The 21,030-nt window shown below is 42.2% G+C and overlaps 1 protein-coding gene across 12 annotated transcripts in view; it reads left to right on the top strand.

The window, feature by feature from the left end:
- The window catches only part of DENND2B (DENN domain containing 2B), a 180,634-nt gene that overhangs the window by 46,246 nt on the left and 113,358 nt on the right, over positions 1-21,030 (top strand). For 5 of the 12 annotated variants that reach the window (XM_068556572.1, XM_068556574.1, XM_068556575.1 and 2 more), the window contains one exon: positions 123-248. The exons of 4 other annotated variants lie outside the window; for them this stretch is intronic. The gene's annotated coding sequence lies outside the window, so the exon portion shown is untranslated. Of the gene's footprint in view, positions 1-122; positions 249-2,878; positions 2,900-11,082; positions 11,168-11,547; positions 11,569-21,030 lie in introns of those variants that run through there. 3 more of the 12 variants (XM_068556569.1, XM_068556568.1, XM_068556570.1) reach the window with 3 other exon arrangements.

The following is a 21,030-nucleotide window of genomic DNA, read 5'->3' as shown; positions in this document are numbered from 1 at the left end:
GGCCATTTTAAATTTTGTGATGGTGAATTTAATTAATGGTCACTTAATTACAAACCCCTCATTTTGGAAAATGACTTTTATAAGAGAAATGGAATTCTGAATTCCCATTTCATCTTTGTTAGGATTAACTTGAAGGAAGAGCCCTCCAGTGATAAGAGAAAGCTTTTGATAGACGTGGTTTGTACCTGAGAGACACACCGTTTGGTCCTGTTTCTGGAACGCTGGCTGCTTGGTTCTACAGCCTCCAGGTCTGTGAATACAGTTGTACTCAAGATGTCCCCTTTCTCAGTCACTCTTCTCTCACTTTACAAAAAGAAGACATAGCATTTCTCATCCTGCATATTGCCGTTTGTGTGCCGGCTGTGTGAAAACTTCCCAGTTGGCTAGCAAAGGAGCAATTAAAAATGCTTTTAGAGAAAGTGAGTGACTCTGAGTAACAAATCCTTTCCAAATCAGATGGTTTTTAGTTTTTGCTTTCAACAAAATTGAAAGAATTGTCAGTTGGTAGATCATTAAAAATAATTTTTCGGGCTTCCCTGGTGGCGCAGTGGTTGAGAGTCTGCCTGCTAATGCAGGGGACACGGGTTCGCGCCCTGGTCTGGGAGGATCCCACATGCCGCGGAGCAACTGGGCCCGTGAGCCACAATTGCTGAGCCTGCGCGTCTGGAGCCTGTGCTGCGCAGCAAGAGAGGCCACGATAGTGGGAGGCCCGCGCACCGCGATGAAGAGTGGCCCCCGCTTGCCGCAACTAGAGAAAGCCCTAGCACAGAAACGAAGACCCAACATAGCAATCAATCAATCAATAAAATAAATAAATAAATAAATCTTTAAAAAAAATAAAAAAAAAAAATAATTTTTCATGATAGACCGCTGTCTAATTTTGGCATTTAGCTCAGGAGTGCAGAGGTTGACTGATATTACTGTAACAAAACTTCCTTCATTCCTGTCTAGTTATTTATGTAAACAGAGTTTCTTGGCACTTGCAACTATAAAAATGGAAAATTAATGTATTTGCAATACAATTTTACTTTTTATATTTAATAATACAAATTTGTAATATGTTTTGATCAATTGTATATTATACAATTGATATATTATACAATCGTATATTATACAATTGTATATTAATAACAAAGGTAATGAAAGCCCAATCCAGAAGAAAAACATTTTTTTAACATTTAGAGCTTACTGTTATAGGAGAATTTAAAAATTTATATATATCAATTTCTATATAATACTTATAATGCAGAGAAGTATCATAGGCTTACCAGTAAAATATTTTCAAGCGTAAATATTAGGGTAAAATTCTGAAGAGGAAGTAAAAATGATAAGTGTATATGGAGAAAAAAGAATGGTATAAAATTTCATGTTTTTTTAAAATGAATGATGGTAGATTTCAAATCACTGTGGTATTTAGATTTCATTGGATTCATTTGGATTCATTTAAGAGAGTAACATAGTAATTTTATTTTAAAATGTCAGTGTTTATGATGTGCCAGAAGGTATATCTCTACTACTATCTGTGATGCAAAAATGTAAATGTTGATTTAAATATATGGAAGGAGTACTTGTTTTGCAAAATTCACATAGGGCATCTTTGAAAAATGAACATTTACAATAGAGTATGATAGCGAGGAAAGGGAAGAAAATAAGGAAAAGATGCAAAGGAAGCCCCAGGGTCAGAGAAAGCAGCTAGAAGCGGTGCTGTGGGGACTGAATCTTGAGGGACTCTTGGAGCTGGCTAGCATAATAGAGGTGGGAAGGCATTCCAGGAAAAGGGAACAGTTTATGCAAAAGGCCCAGAGGTATAAAAGAACGTGAAAACTTTGGGGGAGATGGCAGGAGTGGCATGAACCAGATGGCGACTTAAAGCCAGCCCGAAAGTACACTTTGATGGCCCGAAAGGGAGATGCAGTGGGGTTGGAGGTATGGGGAGGGAGCTCTTGGCCAGGCATGAGGTAGTGAGGGCAAGAGCGATCCATTAATGGTGCTTCCTTCCCAGTGACTGTTTTCCTTGTTGGTAATCTTCTGTTCCTTCTTACAAATGTAGAGATCCTTGTTTACATTTTGCTAGGGGAGTAAAATGAGGCCCACCCAGGGTTTATTCCTCTTACAGGTTTTGTTACCTTAGTAGCAATGGGCAGACTGAGACTAGTGCTGGAGTCCAAGGGTTCTTACCCCCTTTGGCCACCTGCTTTGTTGAGGTCATCTGCTTGTCATTTAAAAGGGTGACTCTAATTTTGGAATTGAAATTTGAGATCTTTGGACCAATAAATAATTTTTTTTCCGATTTATGAATTTGTTTACATGAAACACTTTTACAAGTTTCTGCAAATTAAATCAAGCTTAACATTTACATTTACTAAATAACCCTTGTTATAAAGAATTCAACTGTGTAAAATTCTATGGTCCTGGAAAAGGTAGTATGTGAGGTCACTCTTCTGGCCCATCTGGTACCGGGAATTCTTTTGCTTTCCTGATGGAGAGGCTTCCATTAATAGGGATCAAAATAGGAGTACTATAAAATGAGGCTGTATGTACTCTTGAAAAAATTGATTATGGTTTTTTTGTTGCCTGTTTGGAACATTTGTTCAGCAAAGTACTAGAGACCTGATTCAGTATTGCTCAGAGCAGATTGAATGAACTCCAAAAGGGTTGATTCGATAATACACAGAAACATGAGGTGGTGAGATGAGTGGTTTTTCCACACTTTAATATTTTCCAGGATGACACTGAAAGCCCTGCCCTTAGAGAACCCTGAGGCACCTAATTATTTATTCTTCTAGGCTCTTAAGAAGGAGAAGAGGGAGATTTATACCATAAAATAGGTACCCCGGCCTTTCCAAAAGAGCCTGGAAAGGAACTGTGGACAGCTATGGAATGTAACTAGCAAGGCAAGGTAAGGAAAGCCGCATGACTTTGAGTTCTTGTGGGAAAAGGTTGTACTTGGCTTCATTATTTCCAGATCTCTGTTTTCAAAGAACTCTCTGAAAAGCCTAGCTCTTGGGGGACAGTAGGAGGGAATGCTGTCAAGCAAGAACTGAGTCAGTGCAGGAGACCTACTCTGTGCCAGTCACTGCTTGATACTCTCATAAGTTCCACTGATTGTCTTGAAGAGGAGGAAATCATGACTCAGAGAAATCAAGTAACTTTCCCAAGATCCCACATTTGAACCCAGGCTCATTTGATTCCAAAGCCCTTTCCACTACATTGTGATGATGCTTTGTGCTGAAATCATGGAAAATGAGCGATCTTCTGGATTGAATTAGGGAACTCATGGTATCCAGCTAACTGTTCTGAAAAACTCTGAGTATGCTTTATTTGGAGGCTTTTGGGGAGAGGAGTAATGCTGGTGAGGAGAGAGGTCTTGAGGGGGAAGATACTAGGTTTTCTTCAGACTATCTCTGTTTCATGTGAAGGGATTTTGTGCTGTGGCATCTAGTCCTTGGTGGTTTGAAAGAAATGGCTCCTCAATTCATTTGCCACCAGTTGTCTCTGTGGAGGAAAATGGGAAAAGACTAGCATACTATAGGATATTAATTTCATAAAACACAGTTGTTTGTTTATTTTTTGAGGCCAATATAGAATTCCTAGATTTTAAGATATTTTTCCCAGGAAAAGCGGCCAAAAATAAACAAAAACCCCAAACCTATCATCATCACATCATATAAGAAAGGACATTTGAAAACCAGATAATAAATTAAAAACAATAAATAAAATAGGATAATAGGGCAGCTCTTTGCAAGAAAGCACCTAATTCTCCTCTTTTACAAAATTAGGTTAGATTTAAACTATTTTGAATCAAGATAAATTACAACATAAAATTTATTGATGTGTTTGTCAGTTTGGGGAATTTTTATTTGTTAGTACAACATCAGGAGAAGCTTGACTGTCCAGCTTGTTTCACACTTTATCACAGTTACTGTTGATAGTGCATTTCAACAGGTATGTTGATGAAAACAGCATCAACCGTCAGAGTAATTCACACAACATGGAATATTCTGGCGAATGGAGAGAAGGGGGTAAGTTGTTCGGCTTTTAATTCTGTGGCCAGGCCAAGGAGAAAGCAGAAGTCATAGCTCTGGTGTCTGACTGGTGAGGGCTCCAGGAAGAGTGCTGCCAGAACCTGTCTGTGACTGGTTCATGTACCAGGCCAGGGCTGCACAGGACCCTTACTGCCCACTGTGGATCAGGTAGGAATTTGAGAGGGATGCTGTACATGATAAAAACTTTCATCATGGCCTGGGCCAGTATTTAAGAGAACCACTCCTCTAAAGGAATTATCCTGTTTGGTTCTCCAAGATAATCTAAAGGCAGAGGCACAGACAAAGGCCCATTGTTTTCTCCAGGGCAGCTGTTTATTGCATCGGAGCTAGGGAGGAGTGTGGGAAGCCCGCAGGCCTGTGGCCTAGGTGCTCAGATTTGGAGGTGGTCCTGCTGTTCCCCCTGGTTATTTTCTTCTGATTCTCTCTTGTGGGAACTTTGGGCAAACTGCATTTTCCTCCAAGCAGTAAAGTCTTAGCTTTACCTTCTACTTGGTCCCTGTGCCCGCGAGTTTTTGTGAACTCTCTGCCTGGGAACTCGGAGGAAAAAAATGACCTAGAGCAGCCTGGGAATTCCCCAACTCCCCCAGGCTGCCTCTCTCATCCAAGGGAACACCTACCTTCTGCATTTCCAGGGCCATGCTGGGGAAGTGTGTGTTTTGGCCTCTCTGGAGAAGGGCACATTAGCTTCCCTTGGCCTGTTTACATTAGTTTGGTCCTTTCTGCCTTTGATTACACATGAAGCCTTGGGGTGGGGGATTTCCCTGTTTCCATGGAGTTCACTCCTTCCTTTTGTCTGCCTTCTCAATTTTTCCACCTGGGGAAGAGCTGCCCTCTCCACTCCCCCCCGTCCTTTTAAAATACTTTACTTGGGGCTTCCCTGGTGGCGCAGTGGTTGAGAATCTGCCTGCTAATGCAGGGGACATGGGTTCGAGCCCTGGTCTGGGAAGATCCCACATGCCGCAGAGCAACTAGGCCCGTGAGCCACAACTACTGAGCCTGCGCGTCTGGAGCCTGTGCTCCGCAACAAGAGAGGCCACGATAGTGAGAGGCCCGCGCACCGCGATGAAGAGTGGCCCCCGCTTGCCGCAACTAGAGAAAGCCCTAGCACAGAAACGAAGACCCAACATAGCAATCAATCAATCAATCAATCAATCAATAAATCTTTAAAAAAAAAAAAAACTTTACTTGGCTTAGCTCCTTGTCTCATAGACTTTGCCTAGTGAGTGAATCAGTTCACAATCAGGAAGCAATTCCTCTGTCTCCTAAAATTCCCTTTTGCTGTGTTCTGTGACTATTAGACCTTTTCTCATTTGCCCATCACTGCCTTTAGTTGTCAGTACTCTCCTTCAAGAAAGGGAATAGTCTTCCAAGCCCAGAGGCTGGATGGCTTATTGGAGCTTATTGAGCTAAAGTGTTGATGCAGGATTTCTTAGTTCTTTGGGATGTGTGTCTTGGCTGCTCAAATAGAACGTAAACCTGTTGAGGGTAAGAGCTCCAGGTTCTTTCTTTCCCTTTCCTCCAGCCGGAGGGTGACCACCAGTGGCCACGTTTGCTGGTGAGGTTACCTTGTCCTTGCTCCCAAGGTCAGCCTGCCTACCGAGAATGCAGGCACAGCCAACAGCCTCTCTGAGGCTGACCTCACTGTGTGCTCTCTGAGATAACTGGTCACAGCAGTGCTAGAGAAAACCCTTTTGCCCCCAGGGGCAGTGGTAGAAGGCCTGCCTCAGACCTCTTTGTTCTGTTGTGGAAGCCTCCCTTTTCTTTTTGTTCATTTAACACAATTGAGGAGTCCTATGCCCTTTGAAGCCTTTTCTTTCTTAAAGGTTCCTGGAAAGCTCAAGTGGCCTTTCCTTGGGGGTAAGAACTTTCCCATTCCACAGCTTTCACACTCTTTGGAGAGTTTCTCTCTTGCATCATCAGGTAGATTTCTTTCTTTTTTTTTTTTTTTTTTTTAAAGCCAGTGGACCTAGTTTTGTATAGTGACTTCTTCTGCTCCCCCAGCCTTCTTTCAGCTGAATGATCTCGGTGCTTTTCCTCCTTTTGGAAGAACCTTGTCTGGGTCCCTTGAGCTCCCTTCCAGTTCTACTAGTGATGCTCCGCGGTAGTGCTTCTCGGCCTCTAGCCTTGAGTTCCTAAGCGCCCCCATCTCACTCCCATAGATTCCTGTCTTTATGACTTGATATTGTGATACGGTTTCTTCTGGCTTCTGTTTGGTCGGTTCTTAGATGACGGTCTATTTACATTCACATTTAGATCTAGAATCCTATTTTTAAATCTCAACATTAAAGAAAAAATCTGATTCCTTTGCCCCTAGCTTGTCCTCAGTTTAAGATTGCATTTTCCCTCTTTTGTCACCCATCTGCTGGCCTTTGCAGTGGTTTTCTCTTCAGTTTCCCTGTGTTCTGTGCCTACCTCACCCCCACAGTCTTCCCCTCCGGCGTAGATCACAGAGGAAATATTTAGTTAGTCTCTGCCAAACATTCTGGCTGTGTTGTTTTGCTTAAGAAGACATGCAGATAAACTGTTTTGATTCTTGGTCTTGGTGCTCCAGGGCAGATGTTTCTCCTATAACGGAGGTATTGTGGTCAGTTGGAAAGAGTGCTGGACTAGAGTTCAGAGAATTGGATTCTAATCCCTGCTGTGCTACTAATTTGCGGTGTGATCTTGCGCAAGTCACATTTCTATGTCTCAATTTCCTTTTGTCAAAAGGGACCTTATGATAAAGAAGACAGGAATCTATGGAGATAGGAACCCAGAGAGTAAGGCTGGGGGATCAAGGAGAGTAGATGGACTAGAGGCAGAGAACCGTGACCATGACTGTCATTAGTGGAGCCAGAAGGAAACTCACATCCAAATATAGATAAAATGAGCATGTCTAGTCACTTTGAAAAAGTATAAACTGTGATAACAAAGTGGTGGAAATTCTCTGGCAAGGATGACTTCAAGAGATAACTGCCTTGTCCACCACTGGGGCTGCTCTAGGTCCACACCTGTTTGCTGTCACCCTTGAGGTGTGGGAGGCTTGGCCTTTTGCGGGTTCAGTTCCAGAATTCTGCCTCCCACCTTCCACCTCCTTCATAAACCCAGAAATATTTGAAACTCAGCCCAGATCTTCACCTGGCTTTGATTTCCTCATCATGTGGAGAATGGTCCTTGGAAGTTGTAGTTTCCAGAAACCTTAAATGTTTGCTAACATGTCCAACTTCTGCATTTGTTGATCACTCCTTCTGTGCATGGCTGCGTTCCAGTTCTTGTGCCCTGAAGGTGGTATGGTTTGGTTCCAGCAAGGAAGGGGGGGATATTTGGGGGGATCCTATCAATAGGAACTAGGAAATAAAAGTAGACAAAAGAACTGAGAGATGCCTCCTTGGTGTTCGTGAGAGGCAAGTCTTCGAAGAAGAACAAAGTAGTTTAACGTCTGCCTATGTAAACCATAGCCCTCACACACATACTCAGATAGGCAGAGCTACATTTCTTCCTGATCTCTCCCTGTCCCCTTCTGAAATGATTCTGGGATTTAATCAGGTCTTGCCTAGTTTATACTTTTTCTTGCCAGTTAAAGATTTGTGTTGGTTTCCTCCAATGCAGATTTGGAAGACAATCTCCAAAGTCTTTTGCTGCCCTGTGATCCTTTGTCAGGCATAATCAGCAGAAACTTTGGTAAATGAGTTCAGAGGGATACTTGTCGTTGCAGGGTTAGTGATAAGGACCTGCACTCACTGTTGCTACACCCAACCTCGGGAGGCTCTCAGGCTGCTGCACCTTGCTAGAGAAAGTCATGGAACTGAGTAGACTAGTTCTGGGGAGAAGAGTTACATAATTGACTCTGTATGCGTTCAACCGGGACTTCTTTGCTATTCTGCAATCATTTAATTTATCTTAAGTCCCTGTGACATACACCACAGTGCTCCTTTCTCTCTCTCTCTCTTTTTTTTTTTAATGTACTCTATATGCTCTGACTCCATCCTGACCCTACATCACCAGTGAGGATGCCTTCTACTTTACTGGGACTGTTAGAACTGGATGACGTGGAGCTCTGGGATAGTTCCTTTCCTTTAGATAGCTAGGTACTCCAGCTCATCCAGCTCCAAGAGAACAGGCATAAACATTTCCTATAGGCTCTATAGATGTGTTTGTTGTGAATGCCAGCATCATCTGGGCGAAGTAATGGTTTGATTTGGGGCTTGATAAGAGTTGTGAGCCCATGTCTGGCTATTTGGTACTTTCCCCCGTCTCACTTGTTCTTAAACCAACTTGTCCTAGGAAGATGGCCCAACTGATAGCTGTCACGTAATGCCCGATGTATCCTCCCTGCCACTCCAGCCCTGGATACTCACAAACCCTCTGCCTTCCGTGTTTCTCACGAGTCATAGCTCATAGTTCCCCTTCAGGTAGGTGTTTTTCAAATCCTACTCACATCCTCTTTAACCTTCTTCCTCCACTCTCTTTCTCTTCTACCTATTTTGCGTAGTTACCTCAAGAAATACTCTCCTTGTCCCCTTCCCTCTTTGATTGTGGAGTGAAAGCTAGCCCCAGTCATAGCTGATAAGCATGACACCAAGAATACTTCAGAAAGGAAAGTCACACATTTGGGAGTGAAATGAGATGATGTGAAGAATCAGTGCTATCAGTCTTGTCCTTGTGAATACCTTTTGGAATCCTTAAAAATACCTATCTTTCAATTAATCTGTCCTTCTTCCAGTACCACAATTTTGGGATATGTAAAAATTATTTAATTTTATTTCTCTTATGTTTTGTTTTATTGCAAGTATTTATTTACACAGGTAATTTTTCTTGTATCTTTATATAAACAGTATTTTAACCATGTTCAGTAATGAGCCTATTTGGGCATGCAGCTACCATATCTAATATTGTTTCTTTGGGAAAATTTCTTCAACTTGTAAAGGTGACTGACTGACAGAGGAGTGTTCAGTGCAAAAACAGTCTTCATCCTCTGGCCCCTAAGGGTGATATTGCTGTGGAAGGGGCCAACTCCATTCCTGTCATATGGAGAGGAAGAAAAGTGCTTCCAAAGGAGGCCTGGTGCTCCATCAGGAAAGCTGGGTCCTTCCTTTGGTCTGAGTCTCTGCGTGGCAGTTGGAGGTACTGGAGTGTGCCATGCCTGACTAAGCTCTTCTCTCTCCCTCTACCTCTCCCTCTCTCTCTTTTTTTTTTTTTTTTTTGCTATGTGTAACTTCAGGAAATACTTTAGCTTAAAGCCTGAAGACGTCCCCCTACTTTGAATATCATGATCCAATTATGACAGGACCACATTCTTGAAACATGTTGTTTAGTGGAGTTAATTGAATTATCTGCTCCTATTCTTGAGTAGGAAATAATACATTCTTGTTGTGTTGCTGTGTCAGGTCTTAAATGGAAAGCTTCTAGTTTGAAGCTGTGTCTATTTCCAGTGGGATAAATCTGCTGCCAATTTATGAAAACTGATGCTGTCCCTGTGCTCTGTGTGTAAACTGTAGCATCTCTTTGTGGAATGAACAATTCAGGAAAATGGAACAATTTTTTGAATAAAATTCCAAGCTCTACTAGGTTCCAAGTGACTGAGAATTTCCTGTTAGAGTGGGAAAGTTTATCCATATGTTTTTGCCTGGGGATAGTATATGTCATGTAGTTCTAAAGAAGTAGGTCCGTAGCCGATTACCTCTTCCTTTGTCTTTCTTTCTGTGGTGCCCAGAGATGGTTTGAGCTCATCTTTGGTCTTGTCTCTGCAAAAAGCAGCATGCATTTTGATCAAGGTACGGGAGTAAAACCTATGGCCGCAGGGCAGGGTGAAACTAATGATTTGTATAAGGAGCAAACCTTTCACCTTTGTCTCACTGGTACCAGGCTGTAAGTAACTGAACTAACTAGCTCCAGACACTTATTTTGCAATTTTGAGGTGAGGATGGGCAAAATCCCAGAGGCTGGGAGGCAGACATGTGGCTACCAGAGAGGTGACGTCAGCTGGTTTACTGGTGCTGTGGAGGAAGGGGGGATTCCAGGTGCTCAGCCTCCTTCCTGCACTTGGCGGTGTCTAAAGCCACCCCCAGTCCTATTGGCAGACAAGGCCTTTGCTTGGGAAAAGCCTTCGTCTAATTCTTGCCTCCTGCTGTCCCCACAGGGACCTGAAGTTGGAAAGGGTCTTGTAACCTTAGCTGTGGGAACAAAGCTTTGAGGAATGAACAGACGTGTATGTCTGTATGTGTCTGTGTGTATTTTGTGTTAATGCTGACAACTGATGAGGGTTTCCAAACTGGGGTTAGATATGAGAGGAGAAGGAGAAACGTTGTCTGGGTTTTTGGGAATCTGTATTAGGAATTGCCCTTTTCTTGGAAGGGAAAGCAGTTTATGATTTAACTCATTTTTCAATTAAAATTATTTGATTATTTTCGTTTGATATGTTTAATGTGGCAGCTTAGTATACAACAGGAAGGTGTTCCGAATCACCTCCTTTCTATGTTCTGCTCCTTCCCCTATGCTTATTCTAGAACAGAGCCTCACAAAGCCATAATATGTGACAAATTGGAGAAAGCACGTCTGCAGGGAAGATCTTCCTCTTTGCTCAGCCTTGCCTCTGTATGGGTTTCTGGGAACTGTGGTGGGGCTCCTTGGGAAGCCTACAACTCACAGTAGGAATGGAAGAAGCTTTGTGTCCTCTGGAGCATGACAAAGAGAACAGAGCTGGGAGGCACTGGAGCCTGTGAAGCCCATCTGCTGACTAGCTTTGTTTTCCTGTCAGATGTTGGGTACCTGCTCTCGTTCCACCCCCCTCCCCCAAGATGTGGAAAAGAATGAAGCCCCTGCATGGAAGGCAGGTGGTAAAGCCACCAGCAGAAGCTTATACTAGGTGGTTCAGACATCCCCATGCCAGGCCTACCTTGGGTTCCTTTGGGGCCATCAATAGCTTCGGGTTTCTCTAAGACTCTTGCTCACGTTCAGCGTAGCCACTGCTTACTGGAAGTCATCTGGGGCCAGCCCAGGCTTGTTCTGTCCAGACGTCTTCCCACCACAGTACTTTTCTCGTCTTTTGGGCTTTCAGATATGAGGACCTTCAAGGTCTCTGAGCTGCTGAAGTCTTTCTTCTGAGAGCCTAGTTCCTCCCCTTCTGGGCCCAGGAAGCTGTGGTAAGCTCTTGGTTTCCTTCTCTGCTGGGCACTTCTGGGAAGCTGTCTGCATTCCTTTCTGCCTAACTCTCTGCCTCTGGGGCTCTGTGGGGTGCGGTTGCTTCGTGCCTCTGTGATGCAGAATGCTAGGGCAGTTCCATGGAGACCAGCCCCTGGAGATAACCAGGAGTTTGAATGTGGAGTTGCCCTTTCTTGCAGTCCTGGGACCAGGAGCTAGCTTTTCATGGGGTGCGGTGTGGTATTGATTCTCCTTAAAACTTTCTCTGACTTGCTTCCCTGTCTCCTTGCCAATCTGGAAGGAAGGGGGTGAGGAGGAAGATTAGTGCTCGGTTTCCTGTGATCTTTTGGCTGTGGAGATGGGTGCAGCAGATGCCTTTTGTGAGGAAGGAGCTTAGAGGCAGGTAAGAGCATCTGTCTTCTGGGTGTCTTTCCAGTCTGGTTACGTTGACACTCTGGGTGGTGACAGCACACGTTAGCATCCCTTGGCAGGGATGGCCAGTCAGAGTGCCCACCTCCAGTTTGTTGGCTCCCTGAGGATGAGAAGCATTTTTGCAGTCCTCAGTGGCATGGCCTGTAGAGGTGTCTATGTGCTGACAGGTTACAGAGCCTTCCCATGGATGTCCTGCCTCTTTGGCACTTGAGAACAGATGGGGCTTAATTTGAAGCAGACCTCCCTCAAGGGCCCAAATCTGAAATGTATATTACAAAATCCCTGCTAGTTTTGGCTCTTCCTCCTTCTGCATTTCTCTCTTGCCTTTACCTTCCCATCACTGTCAGGGATTGTAAGCAGCTGCTGCTATCATGCGGACTGATCAAGACTGATCAGGGTTAAGAATGGAGCTAAATATAACTGTCTAAATATAACTAAGTATTACAGAGCATCCTGCTCTGATGTGCTGAGACTCATCCTTAGGGAAGAAGTTGATTTGAACCCGTGATAGAGGATTCAAACAGAATAGGTGAAAGTTGGGAGGAAAAGGTGGGAAGGTACTTCAGGAGTTGGGGGAGTATTGATTCCACCCCTTCCCTTCCCCACTCCCCGCACCCCCAACATTTCCTGCGAAAGGTCAAGGGCAAAAGATCTTGCTTTTCAGCCATCAAACAGTCAATAATACTAGCTGAATTTTTCAGCTTAACCAACATTGTGATTCAAATATTATATAAAGCTTTTTTTCTCACCGAGGGAATTTATCATCTATTGGGAGAGACATAATTTGTTAAACAAATAGAGAACATAGAGATCTTAACTGTGTTTGGTTACTAACTGTGAATGTGTTTATAGTTCAGAAATAAGAAGGTTCTTAAAACTATAGGAAAACTTTCTTGGCGGAGGCAGGATCTTTTCTGATCTTTGAAGGTTGGATCGACTTTATATAAGCAAAGGAGAGGTGTTCTGGTTGTGGAGAACAGCAGGGACATAGAGAGGGTGTGGCTTTCCAGGGTCCCTGCGACGACGATCTGCCTTGGTGCTCAGGGGATGGGAAGAGAGGCAGCGAAAGTGGAATTTTGTGGGAAGCACTCTTGTGGAAGAGAGTAGGCTAATTTTGGAGAGGACAGAGATTGGCAGTAAGGAGACCCACCAAAGAGTATGGGTCGTCCACAACCGGAATAGAGAGGAAGGGGGTGAATCCTAGAGAATATTCAAAAGTAGAATAAGTAGGACCTGGACATGGGATATTAAGGGTAAAATTGAGGGGAAAAACAGAGGATGCCAACATTTCTGCCCTGTGAGAGTTGACCATTACGATATCTTATCTTACGTTTAGGAAGTGCTTTTCAAAGCACTTTTTCATTCAGTAAGTATCTCAGAGTTGTCTGGGCTCTTAGAGTTCATCTAATCTGGCTTCATTTTCCAGATGGGGAGATTAGAGCCAAGAAAGGAGAGGGTACTAGTCGCAACTCACACAACTATTTAGTGGTATAATGGGACCTCCAATCTTGGCCTTCTATCTCCTAGGGGAAATTTAAGACAAGAGAAGCATGGAGGAAGGAGTCTGGGGTCAGAGAAAAGTCCTGTCTAGTTAGGTGACATTAGGTGATTACCAGTCTCTCTGAGCAAAATGAAGCTTATTCAAGAAGCTTCAGACTAGATCAGTGGTTCTACTACTAGGAACTCTTTTTGAGAACCAGTAGATAAGGAAGATGGACGCCTTGGGTCCTTCTAGTTCTGAGATTCTTAAGAGTGCATGAAAATACGTATATGAAAAGTATTGAATTGGGTTTCCTCAGAGACTGTGGCTGGTTTCCAGGGTTGTGCCTTTCTAAGGGAATTTCAAGAGTAATTTGTTTCCACATGATTTTCATGTTATATGCTGACCCCAGGACCTAACTACCGAAGAGGACACACTCTGCTGTTAGTAGGCTGTGGCCAATATTTGAACTCAGTATTTGCAGAGTTATGGCTGTTTGTGTTATCCACATCCTCTCCCCACCTCCTCTTAAAATACACACACACACACACACACACACACACACACGCATGCACACACGCATGCATGCACTTCTCTCCATTTCCCTTTTCCTCTTTCCTTCCTTTCCTTTTTGATTTTTTCTCCTTAACTATTTTTCTAGTCTAATTCCCCTTCCTCCATCTCTGTTCTCTCCACTCTTGTCTGTCTTGTCTAGATAACTTCCTGTGTTGGAGCAACTTCCTCTCTTGGTTAAACTCAGACATGACTACAGCATAGCACCTTGGAATATTCTGTTTTGTCTCTATTCCCTGCTGTGATGGCTGGTGCTCAGTGATTGAGCCGGAATCTGGGAGTCATTCTGGACCCTCCCTCACCTCCACAGTCAATTACCCTTCCAGTTCTTGCTTTCTATTCAAAGAGCTCTTGATCTCCCTCCTTGTGTTCATTCTCACCGCCCCATACAGCAGGAGACAGAGCAGAGAGAGAGAGATCATGGTTGAAGAAAGAAAAATAGAGTTGGGGTCACCTTCACTGTCCTTAAAAACATTTTGCAAACCTCTGCAGCCCATTTTAGTTTCCTCTTTGCCTCTCACAGCTCTCACAGCTGTCTCTGGGTCTCTGACCCTTCGTGATTGGCTAGTGGCTATGTTTCTGCGGGCTGTGTTTGGAGAAATCCTGAGTCTGAAGAGGAACACTAATTTAATAAGCAGTGGTTACTCTCTTGGAAGCACATAGACACAGTCATGCCTCATTTTCTTAGTGGATTTTTCCTGAGTAAACTTCCCCTCCTCAGCTCCTGTGGGCCTTTTCCTTGGAAGAGGTGTGTCCCTGCATTACTGATTGCAGATGTTATCTGTATGGATGATGAGTGGCTGCAGTCTTTCATCACCTTGAGGACTCTTAACGTGGTTGACTTCCTTTGCTTGCTTGGGTTTGAGGAGAGCCAGTGTCTCCCAGTTATAGCTTCTGGAGTCCCACAGCTTGTGAGAAAGAAGTCTTCTGCTGGCAACTGCTGTGCTGGGGACGGTAGTCCTTGACCTTTTGTGTGTTTTTTTGTTTGTTTTACTCTGCCCTCTTCCTAATAATGCTGTCATTAGCAGCGTTAGCTAACCCGTTACATGGGGTATAGACAATCATGTTCACCCAGGTAAGGAGTATAGACTTTCTGAATTTTTTTCTGTCCTTCAAAGGCTAAGTGGTACTCAGATATGTTCTTTGACATCCCAGGGAGTAATGCTCAGGAATTCCCCCAGATATGCTATTCTCAGACTTCCAAACAAGCTTCCTCCTGTTTCTGTCCTTCAGGATCTTAAATTGCACTCTTCTCTCCCTCCACGTTCCTGTTTTTCCTCTCATCATCTCACCCATTCTCTGTGTTGATCTCTAAGTGAATGAACGTTTATAAGCACCTCTTTTTATACAAAAGGCAAACTAGCTCTATTTTACATAAAAATGGGATACACCTAGTGTATGTATTGTTAAGGAAGGAGCTAATCATTGCATAAATTAGAAACTTCTAGGTTCCTATCCTTGGGGGAAAAGAGAGAGAAGGGTTTAAAAAATGGCATCTTCTACCATAGGACATTGAAGTTTATTTAGTAGGACACTCATCTGTAGACCAGGGCCACCATCCATGTCCCTAGGATAAGAACTGAATTTTGAGGGGCCACTGCTCTTCTCTCCTCCTGATTCTTCTTAAGTCCTTAGAAGCACTGTAGTTTCTCATTACGGGAGATATGCTGGTATGTATACGTCCCAGCAATGCCTGACGGAGCTGAACTGCTGCATTCCTACTGTCTAATGTTTCAGTTACAACAGTCAAAGCCGAGTCCTTGCTCACAACAGCTATCAGATGACAGCTTAGTATAGAAGGTTAAAGATCCACAAGAATTCACTCTGATGGTTAAAAACATCACTTTGTAATTCTGATCATGATGAACCATGGTTTGGGGAGATGATGGGTAAGAATTGTTTGGATTCCTGAGCTTCTCTGGGTCCTCACTAGAACTTTTATGGTCAGAGCCCCAAATGAGAGGCTCTGATGTGAGTAGTGGAAGGCACAAAGGGCAGATCAGGCAGGGCTCAGCTCTCTCTTCTTTCTGTGAGCTTCCTTTATCTCATCTAGCCACTAGTTCCCAGAGATGACTCCATGGGGAGTAAGTGATGGGGTAGTTTTTTATCTTCCTGTTCTGTAGGGGGACTTAAGAGCTTCATGAACCAGAGATGTTATCTTATTTCTCAATTTAAGGGACTCCACAGACTTGATTTTCTTTTTCTCTTCAGCATACTTGCCTGGGATATTATTAGGACCCCAATTACCCCTGGGTCTGCAAATATAATGTGTGTCCCCTGGATACACTATTGTTCTAACCAGAATGGAGCAAAGTAAGACATGGACCTCATTTGACCTGGACTCTGTATGTCGGTCAGTAAACTCAAAATCACATGGACTCATCAGTTGACTCATATTGAACCATTCCTCAAGTGTCTTTCACTTATACCATTTTTTTTTCTAATTCAAACAGAAAGTCACAAAAATTTACTTATACCATTTTCATCCTGTTGTCATGCAGTTTTTTAAAATAAACTTAAGTGTAAAATGATATCTTTTGTCCTTTTAACATTTAATCTTGTTATACTTAACCTATGGTTCTAAGTTTGTGGAGGCCCTTTTTGGGGAATTATCTCTAATATGTTAATTTTCCCTCCTAATTAATTTGTTATATGCATTTTTGATAAGCGTGCCTTACCCGAGTCATTGATAAAAAAGGGTGACCAGGATGGGATTAGAACAGATGGGAATGTCCAGACTTCTAGGAGTTCCAGAGTACTCCTTCGTAGTTGATACTGATCCATTTTGCTCTTCCATTTGGACCCAGCTGTCCTGAGTTACCAGATTGTGCTACTGCCAGTGCCTTCCTGTTTTATCCATAAGATCAAGAGAGATTTTTCTGAAGTCCAGATAAATTGTGTCCTGGCATTCTTTGATATATGTGTGTGCATATGTATGTGTTTATTTATGTGATACATAATATATATCATATGTAAATATATATTATGTAAATATGTGTGCATATTCTTTTTTAAACCCCCAGACTATTATTTATAGACCACTTACTATCTATTGCTGAGTGTTTTACATATATTATCTCCTTTATTCTCTACTATAATTCCATGTTAACTTTATTAAATAAAAGTAATGACTTTTTTAGCATGACTTTATTTAATCTCCAGTGATCAGTGCTTCCTTCTTTATGTCCTTGCTACTTTTCGTGTTTCATATACTCTGTTCTGGAGTTTTGCCTTTGATATTGCCTATTTAATAAATACTTATTGAGCATTTGCTGTGTGTAAAGAAAACACTGCATTATAGCCTGTTGGAAATTCAAAGATGGATAAGAAATGGTCCCTTTGCTCAGAAGAGCTTATATGTGATTTAAAATATGAAGGCATAAACAATGGCTTAGTGGCGGGGAAAAGGGAAATCAAGAAAACACACTTAGAGAGTCCTGAGTGTGAATGGAACGCTGAAACTAGCCCACCTACAAAGTTCTAAATGGAAGTCTTTAGAAGGCAGGTTCTAACATGTTACAACCTGTTTACAAAAATGGAAGGTATCCATTTGACTGATGGTTTTAAATCCTATCCCACACTTTGTTGGAGTGTCTGCTTGAGTTTGAGGGTGAGGAGAGGCAGACCAGAAAAAATGGTCCACTTTTGCAATCTTTCATTTTAAAAATATTATTAAAATATAGAGTATATGTTTTTTTATATGTACAGTTTAAATGTGAGTATTCATGTATCTACCACCCAGCTTAATATAGAAAACATTACCATTAGCTTTGAAATCTCCTATGTACCCTTGCCAATAATTGCATTAATTTTAGAAAATAAATATATATTAAATTGTAGAAGTAAAACAGTAACCATGTGGCATATTTAGAACTTAGTAAGAAGGAAAAAATTGCTAATGTGGTTATTGTTTTGGTATAATTTCCTTTTTCGCTTGTATGTGTTTTCTACATTTTAATGTAGTTATAACTTTGTCATGCAAAATTAGCATTGTCTGATACTGTTAAAGTCTTCACAGTCACTTTTTAAATAAATAATACGTGTATGTATTGCAAATTCAAAAGGTACAAAAAGATGTACAGTGAAAAGCAAATCTTCCTCCTACATTCTTTCTCTTTTCTTTCCCTAGAGCCGATCACTGTTACCAGTTTGTGGATTATAGTCATTTCTTTTAATGGCTGCACAAGTGTCCATCTAGTGCAGTGTTTCTCAGACTGCAGGTCATCATTAGTGGGATGGGGAATCAGTCTAGTGGGGCTCTACAAGCTTTGTTTGTTTTCTTAATGAAATAGATTAGGATAGAAAATGGCAGAGAGCATCACACATAGTAAAGGTAAGTATTGTTTGCAGAAACTTTTTGGTTCAGTTTTGTATACATACACACGTGCACACACGCTCTCTCATACATGCACATTCTGTATTACTATATAAAATTTATTTTTTAGTATGGGTAGTGGTCAAAAAACACTTTTGACATTTACCAATTTAGTAATGACTCACATGGAGTTTGTTTCTAATTTTCATTATTATAAATAATGCTGGGAACATGCATTTTTTTCCCTCATACTTGGGCATTTTATTCTTAGGACAGCTTCCCAGAAATGAGGCCACTGAGTCAAAGGATATGAGCATTTTAATTGATCTAGCCAAGATGCTTTCCAAAAGCTATATCCCATTTACTATTTAATAAATGCCATCTGTACTTGGTTCAGGATAGGTTATCTTTATTTCAGTGCAGACATTTTTTCTATGCATTATATATGTGGCATATATATATATTTAACAAAATGGGATAATTACTTTTTCTCCAAGTAATATAAACTAAACACTGCCCATTTTAGTAAATATTCTTCTACAGCTGTTCTTCTTATTCTGGGGCAGCTTTCCTTGGAGGTAGGGTTTGAAGGGTGGCCACTCTTGCTTCTCAAACTTGAGTCATTCTTACCCATGTTTATGATATGTACCATATATACTTTTATTTATTTATCTTTAAATTAGCTTTTACAAGACTTTTTATTTTTAAATAATTTTAGACTTGCAGAAAGTCTGCAAAGACAGTACAAGTTCCCCTAATCTAACATAACTATGGTATACTTATCAACTAAGAAATTAACGTTGGTATAATGTGAACTATAGCCTTAATTGTATTTCATTAGTCTTTCCCATTAAGGTCCTTTTTCTGTTCCAGGGTGGAATCCAGGATCCCACATTACATTTAGGTGTTGTGTCTTAGTCTCCTCCAGTCTATGGCAGTTCTTCTGTCTGTCCTTGCCTTTTATGACCTTGAGACTTTGGAGGAGTACTGGGAAGGTATTTTATACAATGTCCTTTTATACAATGTCCCTCAAGTTGGTTTGTTTGATGTTTTCTCATAATTAGATTAAGGTTATGGATTTTTGGGAAGAACACCACAGAAGTGCAGTGCCCTTCTCATTGCTTCATGTCAGGGGTACATGATGTCAGTGTATCTTATTACTAGTAATGTTAACTTTGATCACTTGGTGAAGGTAATGTCTGCCAGGTTTCTCCACTGACAAGTTCCCTGTTTCTGCCTTTGTAATTAATACATATTCTGAGAGAGATACTTTGAGGTTGTGTAAGTATCCCATTTCTCTTTAAACGTTTACCCACTAATTTTAGCAAAACAAAACTAAAAGCAAACAAAAAACATATATACCTTCTTTAGCATTGGTCTACTCAATGACTTCAGTGAAAATGCAGTTAATAGCTGGTTATCTTTTTTAAAAAAATACACATTAAGATAAATATAAGAGCATTAAAAAATTTTTAAATGTTCTTATACCACTTGTAATCATCTTGTATATATGTACCACACCTTGAAAACCTTGGACCTCCCTGAGGTGCTAAGCGCCAAATGGTTTAGGTTCTGTGGTGATATTGTTGATCCCTTATTTGTTAGATCGATTAGTTGGTTGGTTTCTTTAGTTCATATGTTAAAAATTTATTAATTGTACTCGGTACAGAACCCTAAACTAGGCTTCAGAGTTAAGACATAGGCTAGTAGGAGAAATGAGCTGGATAAGCCTTGGTGCACTAAAATACGAAAATATGAACTAAATATCACTAAAATATGAACACGGCAGATGCAGGCGTAGTAGACTGTTCCAGGGAGTACAGGGGGTGGAGGTAGAGAATCCAGTCCAACCTGGGAAAATAAGGGGAGACAGTATGGAGGAGGTGATATGGCTGGACCCACATTTCCCACAGCTTTGCCCAGATCTTATTCTAAGGGGTACTCCTTTCTGAGGCTCAAGGTACTTTCTTGGTTATATCATGGAAAAGCTGTTTGAGTGCACATTCCTCTTATTCCTCCATCTCCTTTTCCTTCACTTTGCACCCTACCTCCCTCATCCTGAAGCTTTAGTCATGACGGGTAAGATCTTGGTTGAGCTTGGAGTTCTGAGCCAAGTAAACATGAGAAGCCCATTCTGGAAGGGTAAATGGGGCTTCTAGAGGGGGTCTGGGATACTGCCTCCTTGGTCCAGTTGTTTCTGGCCCCAAGACTGTGTTTATGTGGCCCAGTGTTAAAATGCTTGGACTTAACAAGGGGCAGAAGTCAGGGGCCTGTGGATTTGAGAGAGTCCAGAAATTAGCCCATATATACACTCTGTGACAGATACTCCGAGGGACTGGATCAAGGCACTGAGTACCTTGTGTCCTGGGGATCTGAACTTTGAGCCTCATATTGAGGGTTGTGAGCTGAGTGGAGGTGGACTGGGGCTAGAAGGCTGGTGCACAGAAGGAGAGTGTGCTCAACCCAGCATGAAGAGGTGCAGTAGCCGCTTCACCACAGGGCAGTGGGATCTAGGATAATTATAGGCTGAGCCCACACTTTCTGAGTTCGGAGCCTCAGGGTCGGAGGGGAGTAGGTGGGAAAAGGGTCGGAGGCAGGTGGGATTAGGTCAAGAATAAGGACCTGGAAGAATTTCCTACCATAAAATGCCAGGACTTGAGCAAAGAATGGGTTTTTCTCTGTCTTCCCAGGAAGGCTGTGAAGCAAAGTATGTGTAGCAGTGGCCAGCACACTGGAGGTCCTGCCAGCTGTGGCTCCCAGGCAGAGGAGGGCTGGAATTGCTATCTGGAGGAATGCGTTTGTTTTGTTGATGCAAAGGCCCTGGTAGAGCCCATGAAGAGACTGCTTGATTGGCAGTAAGCAGATTGTCTTCCAAGAGAACTTCGTTAGATATTGCCAGTGCTTCTGCTTTGTAAAGGCTGCTTTGTCTCAGACTGATGGCTAGGAGTGAGTCCCAGGCAGAACTGCAGTCTTCTTCCAGGCACTTCCCAGGCCATTTCCTAATTTCCCCATCCTGCGTTTGGTGCCTTTCTTCTCTTAGGCCAGCTGTTCTTAGGCAGGGAGTC

This window comes from Eschrichtius robustus, chromosome 11, assembly GCF_028021215.1.
Source record: "Eschrichtius robustus isolate mEscRob2 chromosome 11, mEscRob2.pri, whole genome shotgun sequence".
NCBI lineage: Eukaryota > Metazoa > Chordata > Mammalia > Artiodactyla > Eschrichtiidae > Eschrichtius > Eschrichtius robustus.
The sequence above is the reverse complement of the archived record's forward strand: the minus strand, read 5'-3'. Positions and strand labels throughout refer to the sequence as shown.